This window comes from Exophiala spinifera, assembly GCF_000836115.1.
Source record: "Exophiala spinifera strain CBS 89968 unplaced genomic scaffold supercont1.6, whole genome shotgun sequence".
Taxonomy (NCBI): Eukaryota; Fungi; Ascomycota; class Eurotiomycetes; order Chaetothyriales; family Herpotrichiellaceae; genus Exophiala; species Exophiala spinifera.
The window spans coordinates 88,742-100,761 of NW_015622518.1; positions in this window are offsets into that span (position 1 = coordinate 88,742).

The window sequence follows — 12,020 nt, forward strand, 5'->3', positions numbered from 1 at the left end:
GATTTATATATATAAATATTTAGTGTGTATTAATATTAATTGTCTTTATATTATAGAATTTAAATTATTTATGATTATCTAGATACTATATCTAAGTTAAATTCTATATAATAATATTATATTTTCACTAAATAGTTTTTCTGTCGATATATACTAGGTTTTTAGTATAGTGTAATTATATAAAATTATTTATTATTAATATTGAAAATAATGAACTTAATGAGATTAATATTCTATTTAAGTGTGTTAGTCATTATAAATATCTTATCTCTTTCTTGCTTTAAGTCGTTATATTATGCGTGTATCTTTTTAGGCAATAGATTTATTAATAGAATTCGATATATCTTCTCGCCTTTTACTAAGTATATATAGAGTCTAGATTGCCTTAAATAGTTTCGCTATTAACACTATATTAATCTTATCGTTCTCGAACTTAGCTATAGATAACTTATAAATATAAATTAGATCTAGCCCTAAATCGTGATCCACTAGTGAGTTATTATAGTGACTTCTTATTTATCTTAGCTTAGCACTATATATCTCTTGACGAACTCTTTATTTTTTATGTATTCATTATGAAGAATATAAAAATATAAGGCTAGTTTGTGAGTCAGAAAGAGGATTAATAATAGACTTAGGTCTATTATAAATCAGGGTTTCTAAGGAGTTCTATGGGTTTTTATTATTTGCCACCTAAGTGGAGACTTTGCCACCTAGGTGGATACTTGATTTATAAGCTAGTTGCCACCTTTATAGTATTTAAGGGGCGTTCTCTCCTTAGTAGATAGAAAATAACCAAGTCGGTTAAGCATGCAATATATTCAGTCACCCCCTTGTCTTAACAAGCTTGTCTCACGCAAAAAAGACTAAATAGTAAGATTTATATAATTATATACTTCTTAAGGAAAATAATAAGGCTAAAACTTAATTATAATATTTATAATAAAGAACTACTTACTATAGTAAAAAGTCTTAAAGAATAAAGAGTGTATTTAAAAGGTGCGCTACATTAAATATAGATCTATATAAATTATAAGAACTTATTATATTAAATAAGTATAAAAAAACTTAATTAGAGATAAGTTTATTAAGTGAAAACGCTCGCTTTATATAACTTTAAAATATATTATATTTAAGAAAAAGAAAATACTATAATAGAAACGCTTAGTAAAAGACTAGACTATATAAAGAATATTAAATTAGAAACTATAACAATACTTAAGAAAAAGAATAATATCTTAATATATATAACACTAAAAATTTTAGGGTTTATAAATATTAAGTTAATAAAAAAATAGAAGTGAGAAGTTATTGAGAGAAAATATAATAATAAGTTAATAGAATATTTAAATATAGATAAGACTCTTAAGTTAGTTATAAAGAACTTTACCTAAAAAGAGATTAAGAAAAATATAATAAAGTATTTATTTATTATTTATTTGATCCCGTTTTACGTCCGTCTAACTACACATGGAGCTAATGAAGACGTTGCTCTTCTCGGGCCATCACCCCTCTCTATCCTCTTATCAACACCTTATCCTCCTCTTCTTGTCCTTTCTGTTTAACTTCCTCCTCCACCTTGTTAATATCGCAGGACTGGAACTGTGGTAGCAGTCCTATTCTCTGTATCATTCTAGCTGCGGCGAGACAGCCTTTCTTTGTGTTCAGGAGTGACTTTAATGATGGTCGGGTTCCCCTTTTAAGTCCTGTTCTTAAGTATTCCTCTCTCTCTTCTTCTCACCTTGGACACCTTAGTAGGACATGTTGTATAGTCTCTAGTTCGTTGCACATTAGACAGAATGGACTGTCGATTTGCGGGACTCTTTTCTTATATAGAAAGGCTTGGAAGCCGATCTTCCCTGTATGTAGTTGCACCGTGATAGTAGACTGGTATTTCTTTAACCCATTATGGATTTGGATTATTTTGGCGTTAGGGCGCGATTATAAGATCCGACTATGAGCGCCTTTTAACCCTGTTTCCCAGCGACGTTTCCAGTAGTCATGGCCGTTGGCCGCGATTGCTGTTTTGACTGTGTTCAGGAGTTTTGTGTTTGCTTCTCTGGTTATTTCTTTGTTCAGGTTTGTCTGTCTCTCTAGCGGTTATGGGGAGATAGTGGTGATCTATGCCTAGAGGGTCTGGAAAGGCCCCTAGTATCTTGGTGTTCGGCCGCGAATTCTGTGTCCACGTAAAATTGCTGTTACTCGCTTTTCTATCTCTCTTTTTGTCTTTGATAGTGCGCAGCGCGCTACGACGCCGAGCGTCAGTTTGGTGAGGTGGATATCGAGTGGTTAAACATGAGTTTCTACTTCTAGAGCTTCGATCGACATCGCTTTATACACTCCAGCGACTATCCGTAAAAATTGCCCTTGAACTGCTTGCAGCTTTTTGGCCGTTATTCTTCCTCCTTTGAGGATCCCTTCTGGTCTATACTATATCAGAGATCCGTATATAAGTGCTGGTCGGACTATACCGAGATAAACCTGTCTACTTGCCTGAAGCGATGCACCCTAGTTGGAGCCTTGAAGCGTTTGTATCGTCGCTAGCAGCTTTGGCGCCTTGTCTAGGGTGGCCTTGATATGGGCGTTTCCGCTTAGCGTTCTGTTTAGATATATCTCGAGGATCTTAAGCTTATCATCTGGCTTAATGGTCTGGTCATCTAGTATAAGTGGCTGTTGCATGTTGTCTCTCCTCGCTCTTGCCATGTGGATTATTTTGTATTTGTTGACATTGAACTGAGAGCCATATTGTGTTGCCCATTTCTTATAGATCTGGTGAACTTCCTGAAGTTTCTCGCAGTTACTCTATGTTGAGTCGCTGTAGACTAGTATATTATTGTCGTCTATGAACGTTATGGTGTTTAAGGTAAGCCTTGCTTTCGCACAGTCTTCTACCATATCTGCGTTGTAGAATAGATAGAGAATTGGTGAAATCAGCGATTCTTATAGGATTTCGACTTGAATGTCCATTAGCTGAGAAGTGTAGTCACTAAGTCTAATTAATATCTGTCTATCTTTCAGGAAGCTTACTACCTAGTTAACTAGGGTCTATGGTATTCTTCTCTTCCTTAGGTTGTGGATAAGGTGTGCGTGGGAGACTCGATCGAATACCTTCGTTATATCCATTAATAGAATTGTGACTATCGCTCTTTTACTTCTTATTTAGGCTACTCTAGTCTGCTCATAGATATTAAGGAGTGCGGTCTCTGTGGATCTTCTTGGCCTCGCTCTGTATTGGGTGTCCAGAAGGAGTTCCCATCGTTCTGCGAGGTCGCTGATTCGTCTCGCTACGATAGATTCTAGGATTTTCCCGAGTATGTTGAGTAGGGCGATCGGTCTATACGCCGCGAGGTCGGTGTAGTCTTTCTTTCCTGGTTTCTTTAGCATCACCATGATTGCTTTTCGAAATTCCCTTGGGTGGTATTCATGTTTGAGACATGTTGTGAATAACCTTACTAGTTTTGCTATTGCTTGCTCGGTGATTATCTTCACAATCCGGTTAGGGAGTTCGTCGGGACCTGGTGCCTTATCTAGCTTCGTTTTCCATACCGCGGTCATGAGTTCATCTTGTGAGACCTTGTCTGAAGTTGTCAGTTGCATTGGGTATCTAAATCCTGATAGGTCTTCTAGATCTGCATTGAGAGGGGAGGGGAAGCATTCTTCGCGAAAGATGCCTACTTTCTCCTCTACCCTAATCGCTTCCACGTTATCTTTTTTCAGTGTATCGAAGTACTCAGGTTCGAGTAGTCCTTTCGCTTTCCGTTTCGCCCATTTACTGAGCTTCCAGAGTTTTCCTTGATCCTGGGAGGCTTCCTGTATCGTTCTCCTGAAGTATGCCCTCTTCGCTTTTTTGATATAATAAAGTATATTAAGAATTATAATATATATTATAAGATAAAATATATATAATATAAACTATATAGACTACTCTAAATATTAATAATACTAAGAGAAGTATAGTATATAATTATATTAGACTTTATCACGAAACTACTAAAATCTAAGGAATCTCTTATAAATATAGAATTTAATAGTATATTCGTGATAAATAATATTCTAACTAAATATATAGAATTTATTCTATATAAGGAATTATCGACAGCGAAAAATTTAGTATATATACTATATAAGAAAGTCTTTAATCGATATAAAATATTAATAAAAATACGCTTAAATTAAAATAAACTATTTATATTATAGTTTTAATAATTATTTATAAACCTTATAGAGATATATTAAAAGCTATTAATAATATTTTATTTATAAAGTAATAAATAGATAAAAAGAATATATTAAATCTTAAAATAGTATTTATAATACTATATTAATTTTAAATAAAATAATTAAGTATAGTTATTACTTATTATATACTTCGCGTTTAATAATAAAGTATTAATAATAAAAATATTATTATTCTATATAAATCATGGATTTTATTTAAGAATAGATAAAAATACTAAAGACATTAAATCAATTACAGAAAAAGCAATAATCTTGATTAAGAAGTTATAATCACTATATATTGACTATATATAAATTCTCATTATAGTTAGAGAGGTAAGGAACCAACCTTAGAGACTTGAAAGACTAAGCCTTGTAACTATTAAAGTTCATAGCCTCGCCTAGACACTAACTAATTAATCATAGCCTCACTTAACCAGCTAAGTTAAGATCATAACTTATGAGTGAAGGCTATAACTCACAAGTACAGACTATAACTCATGAGTAAAGAATATAACTTATAATGCTTAGTTTATTCGTCACTTATTAGCTATTTAAGGAGGGCTGAACCCATCTTAAGATAAAGTCCTTTAAGCTTCACTCGTAATATTTATTTATAATTATTCTTATATACAAGGCAATTCACGCTATTCCCTGCCATTATCTGTGAAGAATATAAAAATATAAGGCTAGTCTGTGAGTCAGAAAGAGGATTAATAATAGACTTAGGTCTATTATAAATCAAGGTTTCTAAGGAGTTCTATAGGTTTTTATTATTTGCCACCTAAGTGGAGACTTTGCCACTTAGGTGGATACTTGATTTATAAGCTAGTTGCCACCTTTATAGTATTTAAGGGGCGTTCTCTCCTTAGTAGATAGAAAATAACCAAGTCGGTTAAGCATGCAATATACTTAGTCACCCCCTTGTCTCAACAGATTATATCTATACATTTTAGATTGTGATCACTTCGCTCGAAGAACTATCGCTCATAGCTACCACGCTCTCAGGCCATACTCTATACCTCCCACTTGTCAGGAAACTATATGTGCAGTGACATCTCTGGTAGAGCGAAACATAACACTACAGTTATGTTCACTGTCACTTGAGGGTTCTCTTTCAAAAAGGATTCCTTCGCCATAATGTCTAAGACAAAGATAAGTGCTGCTATAAATTTAGAAGAGAATAAAATCAAGCTTAATACTTATAATAGAAGTCTTCTAATCTTAATATTACTCGAAAATGTATTCTATCTAATCGGCAGAGATTTTCACTTCGGTTTAATTAATTTATGGCTTTATTGTCGATCTCTTATTATGCTTATTGGAAGGCGACACCACTTTATGCATGCTTACCAAACCATGCGGGTATACGCTAATAATTCAGGGCAAGCTTATTCATAAAATGGGGTTGTTTCCGGCTATTAAGTTCGACCTCTAGAAGTCTAGCTATGATCAAAGCGACCAGCACTTTTCACAATTATATTGAACTCCTTACAGACAAGGCATGATGTTACGAATCAGCCTGACCACCGGCCGCATACAAAGCTGTGACTATAGCCACGCCTTCCAGAAGAGAAGGATTGCCAAGTGCACAGGATCGCAGAGAGACTACAGCCCCCGGGGTCACGTGACCTCTGTTTCTTTGTTCGTTATGTTCAGATATAGTAATAGAGAAAGCAAAGAACAAGGCATATATATACACAGTCATTACATAGACTTACTATATAGTCAACTTCATTTATGATTATACCCATACATTTTGGATTGTGATCACTTCGCTCAAGAATTATCGCTTATAGCTACCACGCTCTCAGATTATACTCTATACCTCCCACTTGTCAGGAAACCATACGTGTAGTGATATCTCTGGTGGAGCGAAATATAACACTTTAACTACCACTTAACTGGAAGTATAGGCTATATCCAGCTCTCGAGCACCAACTATCAGGTCACCCTCACCAACTAGATCAGTTCGAGGAACACTAACGAGTTCTATCATGTCGACTACCAACACTGCCAACAACAAGGACTTGAAGGTTGAGGCCTTCTATGGGGATCGCGCCAAGTTGGGTATATTTATCGCGTAGCTCAGTGCGTTGTTCAAGCTCAAGTAGACCGTGTACCCTAGAAACGAAGATAGAGTCCTCTACACAGCACTCCACATAAGAGGATCCGCTTTTCATTGATTCGAACCGATCCTAATAAACCATTTGACTTCTCAGGAAGGCCAGAAAGATGACAAGACTAAGGAAATCTTTGCCAGTTTCAGTGTCTTCATCCAAAAGTTGAAACAGCTTTTTGGAACTCCAGAGGAAGAACAGACAGCATCGCAGCGCATTCATTAACTCAAGCAGACCAAGTCTGCAGCCAGCTATTACACTCTCTTCAAGAGGCTCGAGGCAAAGCTAGACTAGAAAGACAATGCTTTCGCTGCTGCGTATTACAATGATCTTAAGGACAGTATCAAAGACAAAATGGGGGCCAAACGACCGACAGATTACAAAGGGCTTATCGATAGATCAATTAAGATCGATAACTGGCTCTATAAATAAAGGCTCGAAAAGAAAGAATACCGAGGACAAACCAGCGACCCATTCAACAGAAACAAGGGCGGAGGCCAATCCTACGGAGACCCAATAAATCTTGATACAATGAAACGAGACCGGTCCTCACAACCAAAGAGTAAGTTTCAACGTAAAAGTCTATCGACTAAGGAGCGAGAGCGACGAAAGAAGGAAAATCTGTGCTATATCTATAGTGAATCTAGACATCAGGCTAAAGAATGCGATAGAAAGCTCTTAGGACTGTACATGATGAAAGTAAGAATCAATACAGAAGAAGAAAAGATCAACACTTCTGCGAAGATATAGATAAAACATTTCGGGGAGAGGATTACGAAATTAAGCGCGGGGGTTCAGGCCAAGAGAGCCAAACACTAGACAGCTCTCCAATCCTCCAATAAAGAACCTAAGCAAGCTAGCAATATTTCAAAAGCACAGAAAGAAATACTCAAAGAGATTTAGGCGGAGGGAGCGACTCTATGATCATCTTTACAGAAGAATAGTAAAGAGATTATCACGACCACAGAAACCTTTTCTAACTTAAAGAAGCAAAATAAAGAAGCCAAAGCACTACTAAGATAGCACGAACTTATATCTTAGTGCTTTCACTACAAGGATGGCTACACCGTGCACCATCGATATAATGAAGAATCAAAATGGCCTAGAGAGAGACACCCATAAAAGCCAAGAGATAAGCAAGTCGTCAACTGAGACGAAAAGAATATCCTCGATTATATGGGAGAAAATAAGTACTTCCAAGGAATTATGTGTATTGAATATAGAGTTATAGAAGTTGAGACCAAATACTAAAAGAGGGATCATCAGGGCAAGGTGATCTTTGACCTTAACTGTGAAGACGCCTCACGATAAAGATCTAGAGTGGTGGCTATTAAGAGATACTTTAGATATTAGGATAATAAAATATATATTCACGTAGAACTGGATAGAAAACAATACAACTTTTCGTTTGAAGATAAGAATAAACTCCTGGTGGATGAATTTAGTTTCGATATTGTGGAGCTTTATCGGATTATGTATAAAGACTAGAGACAAGTAATGACTAAAACGAACTATTGGCTGCAGATCGATAAGAAACCTATATTTCGCCCGTTTAGTGCTAAATAAGTGGAGCCCCGCACAGTACAAATAAGGATCTACAACAATAAAGAATGCGACAATAGCGACAAAGAAAGATATACTCACAATATTTAAGGAAACATCTAGATATATATATTCCTGAATAAAGAAAATAAAGACGCCCTCAGCGATAACAAAAACAATAAAGGGTGCACAAGTGCCACACCTAAAGAAATAGTTATATATCAACACACAAACAAATACTAAGTAGTAACAAATAATTATAATATTGCAATACTAAACACTAGGTACTAAGTTAACAGCACAGAATCAGGGTATTCAGGTATTCATCGGCGATTCTGCCCCAACAGAACCCTAAATACGCAAGAAAGAATTGTGTATATATAGAAGTGTGAAGACAGCGAGTGCGATATTAGCTTAAATGTTGAACACACGCATAATATAGTGGGTGTGGATTGTTACAAAATGCCAACAAAGGGACCTCCAGAGGAAGAGGACAGCGACATAAAAACCAACGCTTAATATAAGGTGTAATACCGAGGAGTCACTTGTGCGGTTATATTCACTCACTGATAAGTCAACATGAGGTGTTCAGCACCAAATAGATACAGGATATCGCACGCGATGGCTGACCTATACGGTATCAAGCGAGAAGAATAACAGATAGTGACGCTTTGGCGATATAAAGAATATGACAAGATCACAAAACCATATACACACCAAGTCAAGAACCAACAGGACTACCTAGAATTCCTATTTCGAGAACCCAGTGACCCAAAGAACAACGAATTCATCAGGGCCAGAGAAGTCGCAGAAAAATATAGGGTAATAAGCTGAAACGAACACAAGGTCACTATAACAATGCATTAGTGGACTGTGATAGAAGGTCAGGCCTGATTTACACTGTGAGGATACCCATAATCAGTCCACAGAATAATTGGGCTAAAACAATGCAACTGGCTAGAGTGCCCTAATGGACTAGGCAACCACACCCACTCAGTCAAAGACCAGAGAACATACTAGTTCCTCGCAACAGACCTAATAAACACGAGCGCGCAAAGAAAGAACTCAGAACAGAAAGATAAAATACTTATAATGGCTAACGCACCTAGATAGGATAGTGATCTCATTAAGTTCGTTATCATTAATGTCAACAATAAATAATTTTACATAACCACGCTGTACTGAAAACCTAGTATATATCAACAGGAAAAGTGCTTAGAAGGAACATAACATTATCATGCGAAATTTAATCTAAGTGTGGAACCAAGACAACCAAGAATGATCTAGATATCATGATACAGGGATAGATAGTGCCAATACATACCCACTATTCACGCGCATAAGCCAAACTTCAATGACAAGATAGATATCAAAGTTTCATCAGGAGTCCTGATATATATATTCGGGAAACCTAACACAGACATAAATGACCTACCAAAAAACGAATAAGAGAGAAACTTTTAAGGCGAAAGTTCTCTCGAAGAAAGAAATAAAAGCCTTAAACACAGAAACTTAATATTATATAAGAAGAAGCTTTATCACCATTAGTCTTTAAGGCTTTACTAGCTAATAAACTAGTGCAGATAATGATTAATTATGAAGCTAATCAAGACTATATATCACTATCAATAGCAGCAACAGTACTCGGTTCTGTCGACGAGAGATGTTTTCAAGACGCTTTTCCAGGTTGGCCACCTTCTATTCTTAAGCGAGCAGCTGGCGGGCAAAAACAGCCATTAGCTGGCGACCTTAGCGACACTGTTCTTTAAGTTGAGCCTTCTTTTTATCCAACCGATCGAACTCGGTCTGTGAGAAATTCCCTTCACAGGACACATTCTTACGGGTGCAAGGATCGCAGCGCTTATATCCTTTCTTGACAATACAGGTTTCGCTGGATTTAACACATTGGGGGCAGGGAGCTATCGCCTTCTCATCGATGCTGCAGATGTTTTTACCAAGACAAGTGTAATCGGGTTCATGGGAATCAGGCCGGCCGGGGCGCTATCAAGGCATCGTTAGCCATAACAAAAGAAAGGAGAAGGCGAACTTTTCAGAATGGGGGAGGCACTTACTTATGTACGTTGCGGACAATGAACGAATCTAGGAGGGAGAAAGTGTTATGAATTAGCCTGGCCACCGGCCATATATAAAGCTATGACTATAGCCACGCCTTCTAGAAGGGAAGGATTGCCAAGTGCACGGGATCGCAAAGAGGCTACAGAACAGAGGTCACGTGACCTCTATTCCTCTATTCGCTATGTTCAGACATAGTAATAGAGAAAGCAGGGAACAAGGTATATATATACATAGTCATTATATAGACTTACTATGTAGTCAACTTCGTTCACGATTATACCTATACGTTTTGGATTGTGATCACTTCGCTCAAGAATTATCGCTCATAGCTACCACGCTCTCAGGTCATACCCTATACCTCCCACTTGTCAGGAAACCATACGTGCAGTGACACCTCTGGTGGAGCGAAACGTAACACATGACTGTAAAATTAGGGACAGAAAAGATTATTATATTAAAGCTAGACTAGCAGTAAACCTAGCACTTCTCTATCTATTACCCTCTGGGTAAGGACATCAATCATTATGAAGTACTCTAGGCAGCAGAGAGAATCCTTATTTAATATCACGCAAAAGGGCTACGGAACAAACAGGGCCACAAAGCGCACCAGAAGACCTGCAATGCGCTAAGAGAGTCCACACTCAACACTACCTACCGTATAGTTAAGAATCACGCAAGTTCTCTATATGAGAAAACTGTTGCGAGTTGACCTATGGTTAGGTCAGTGCACAGGCCTCTAACAGCAGGCGGCGCGGAAAGATAGCCATGTCAGCCTTATTTTCTCAGGCCCAATATGTTGTATCCTCTCGCTCCATGTACTCGTAACGTCAATCAATATCCACATCACGATAGAGTGGCAGAACCACAACAAGATGCAATCCAGCTGGCCCAACCACACTTCCACCGAAGTCTGGCCCAGAGAAACTACACTACAGCAATCCTTTAAGGAGACAACGCGATCGATTTTAGTGAGATCAAAGAATGTGCGGAATCCTTAGCTTCCAAGTAGCAAAATTCAGCTTTCCTGATTCTTGAATTCGATATCCTTTTCCATAGCTCTGATGGCTTTGCGAGAGAGTTAAGGGAAACCCGAGAAGTCTATAGGAAGACTGCGAGATATATTTACACGATCGTTATATCGTATTACTATGTAATCAATTTTGTTCACGATCATATTTCTACATTTTAGTTATTATCACTTTTCTTCTATATATCGTTTATAGCTGCTCGATTTTAGGATCTTTCTTTTATACTTAACACCTACTAGGAGAATTCTGCAGATTAAGACACTTTATAGGTGACTATATTTCATCACTTTCCACGCAACAGCAAATTGTTAAGGCCCCTTGAACCTATAATGGAACGACCGCACTTGTAATACCATACTTCGGACACTATGTAAGCCGTCCTAGATAACTTGCTGAACATTGTTACATTTATCAAAGTCTCGATCCCTCTCTTCCTAATTGGCATGCTTCTCTCTGTTAATAATTAATACCGCTAGGCCGAGTTCATTGTGGGGTACCTACGAGCCATTTTTGTCAAACTATGAGAGGTTGAAAAGGTTTCTTGTCCTCGATAGAAGGGTTTCAGGGGAGGCCTAGACTATATAGTTGTCTAGCTATCTATAGGTAGCCAAGGAATGATCGGAGGGGGCTGGTAAAGCTTATAGTGAAACCTTCATCTACCCCAGATTCTGACAATTCTCCCCGGTGAAGGTGGTGGATAGCCCACACCAGGGTTTCTTTAAGACAGCATTCGATATAAGACGGATATTGCTCTCTACTCTGTCAATGAGCTAGTGGTTTATCGGGTCGAGTCAGGTCAGCTTGTAGCTCTGATTTTGGCGACGAATGCGAAATTTGTCCTTAAGGCTGCTGTATCACAGCCTGAAAATGGCGTTGATGATGACTCGAATACACTAAAGTATTTACACGACGCCGTGAATAGATTGGGACAAGAGTACACGAGGCACAAGTGATTACCGGTGCCCCTTGTCGAGGTTCAAGAATAACCGTCTCACCACCGCTTAGAATTACCTCTGAATCATTTAAGCCTGCCATT